This window comes from Anneissia japonica, unplaced genomic scaffold (assembly GCF_011630105.1).
Source record: "Anneissia japonica isolate Jap-2015-1 unplaced genomic scaffold, ASM1163010v1 scaffold287800_len1627635_cov199, whole genome shotgun sequence".
Classification (NCBI taxonomy): domain Eukaryota; kingdom Metazoa; phylum Echinodermata; class Crinoidea; order Comatulida; family Comatulidae; genus Anneissia; species Anneissia japonica.
Window position 1 is genome coordinate 966,835 of NW_022731299.1, and position 2,940 is coordinate 969,774.

Here is a 2,940-nt window from a genome sequence, read left to right on the forward strand (position 1 = left end):
AGATGTAGCAATCCTCGCGGTGCACAAGCTGAGATGACCTGCACCTGAATCCTCCTTATCATTAGCTGGGCCGAGGGGAAGCATAATTAGCATATTTAATTTATGCGACGGTAATTAGCCAATCGGAAATCAAGGTTGTTAATACGTCAGGCACCACGAAATCGTGGCGCCTGCACTCGAAATGCTCACTGTTTTCCCAGTCCCTAATCACAGAAAAAGTATACTATGGAACGCCATGCAATAAGTAATATGGAACGCCATTTGTGCCAAAATCGATTTATTCTTAAGCATTTCAACTGATTAAGACAAAGATTAGGGACTTTTTTGGGTTTTTACACTAAGCCTGTTATCAATTCCCCACTACGAAGTGGAGTAGCCCAGGAAAATAATCCCAATGCGTGGCCAACTATGGGATTAAACTGCCTTTAATCGCATCGCGTGGTCCACTCGTATACGCGTTGCTTTATTTTGCGAGGCTCCCTTATTTAAACCTGCAATGGAAGTAAATTTGGCTGAATTAGGCCCATATCGGCCGCAATATATAGCGGCCGCCCTCCAGAACGTCCGCCAATGCGTATATATGTATGGAATGCCGATGACGCATTCACAATGCAGTACATTGTAGTTAAATGGTTTGGAATAAGCCTACAGTAGGTCAAGTAGGTTTGGCATAGGCCTAGGTCAAGTCAGTTTAGAATGGTTTAGGACCGGTTTGGCCGTGAAAAAGTTCGGAGGAGATATATTTGTATGGAACACCAAGTAGGCCTAGGCGCAAAGCTATTGCTGAGCACTACAGACTCAGTATCCATTATTTCGTGTTTTATTGTTAAGTCTTTTTATGTTGCCAAATAATTAATGTGGCATTATTATGCTGCCATTAGTTTGCCAAAATAACAGTGGATTTTATTAGGTTTTGTGTAAGTCCCGTATAAGTTAATAATTAGTTATTTAGATGGCATATATTTCGTTTTATCTATTTGAAACAAACGAATTTATATGTTGATAATCAAACCAACGGATTTTATTATTTTCATATTACAGTGTCGATGCATATATTGAAGAAGAGAAAGAAGAAGAATGTTAATAATATTAATATACTGCCAAATTATATTTTTCGTAATATAATATTAAAGCTTACATTAATTGATGCTTTATGTTTCGTTGTATATTATGTCTAGGCCTATACGTTCTTAAATGATTGATTGATTTTGAAGCAGAAAGTATATAAACGCCACAAAAATTCACATTATTTATGCCCCATCCGGCAGTCAAAATTTCCGACCGACGCTGACAGTCTGCCGACCTGCATTGCTTTTTTTCAATGATTCTGTGTATTATTTTAGAAAAAAAAAATCAGTGGATTTTTATTATATTTTTCGTAATATTATTAAAGTTTACAGTATTTGATGCTTTATGTTTCATTGTATATTATGTCTAGGCCTATACGTTCTTAAATGATTGAATGATTGATTTGAAGCACGAAAAAACACGAAATACATCGCCCTAAAATCCAGAAATTTAGCTGTAAACGCCCTTCATAGAGAAGATAACAATAGAAATAAACGTCTCCGTGGTTACGCTTGTATTAGATAGGGCAAAACATGCCCATTCGTGCAGAACGAGTATGCAGTGTCTGCCGATTGATGAATAACCTAATGCGAATTCACCAACTGATTAAAAGTTCAACCTGGTTTAACAAGCAATAATACGGTTATAACACACAACAGAGGTTAATGATCATAATCAATGTCTGTATTAGGATTATGTAAAATAATTAATAGACAAACAAACAACACGTCGTATAGGCCATGGCCACAGACCCTACATTATAGGGTCTGTATAGGCGAACAACTCGGGTAACAACCACATTCCTGAACCATTGCACATGTTCATACAGTTTCCATGTACAGAGATCAAGCCAGTCGGCTATTTTCAGCATTTGACATTCTTTCATTGTCTCCGATGACATTCCTGAATTGGCGGCGTACAAAGACTTCGTTTCCGATAACATTCTTGAATTTGCGGCGTACAAAACTTTCTTATTCTCCCAAGAGTATCATTGGACCCTACTTGTGAGAACGTTTCTCACTGAATTAATTGTTACTAGGCAACTTAGTACTGGCAAATTGATACCTATTTAAAGCAATGTATTTCCATTCATGCCTAGATTTAATTATTAATTAATTATTTAAATACGGTCACCAATCAATCACTTGTACCTGGAACGTATAATCGTCTTACAATAAGTACGCTTGCTTATAATTATAATGCAGGATTAATTAATTATATTATATACTTTATTCTAAGATACAAATCAGGTTTCTTGATAAGTTACAGCTATAGTTAAATTAAATTTCTTCTATTAGAGCAATAACAACTTAGAATATTTTGCAGGATAAAATAAACACTTCTTAACTAAAAATTATGCTAAACTACTTCGTAAAACAATCAATCTTAATAAAAAAGTATTTCGCCATACGTTCTTTCAAGAACATAATAAAGTCTTGTATTGTGAACTGGCATAGGGCCTATTCTATTTTTTTTAGTAAATGTTTTCTCATACACGATTTCTAACAAAATGTTTTAGTTACACAACTACTGGAGTAGGGATTTACCAACTCACTCTGGCTAGACAATGAACATGCTTGGTTCATCAGATAAGACAAAAGATATCAGTTAGCGTCTCCGTGGTAACGTTAACTTTTAACCCTACTAGTATTGTTGCTTTTTATTGAGTAACAAATGATTGAATCGATAGCATGAATCATGTACATATTTTGAGTATAAATAATTAAGAAACGAATATCATATGTATGAACTTTAGAAACACTTCAGTGGAGGAAACCAATTTTCAACCTATTCTTATATAAATTATATATGGATACATATTTAAATATATGTGGCCTATATATAAATCATGATATAATATATATAAATCAT

The 2,940-nt window shown here is 34.6% G+C and overlaps 1 protein-coding gene across 1 annotated transcript in view; it reads right to left on the minus strand.

The window, feature by feature from the left end:
* Window positions 1–2,940, minus strand: part of LOC117115298 (steryl-sulfatase-like) — an 82,705-nt gene that overhangs the window by 78,632 nt on the left and 1,133 nt on the right. The window lies entirely within an intron of this gene.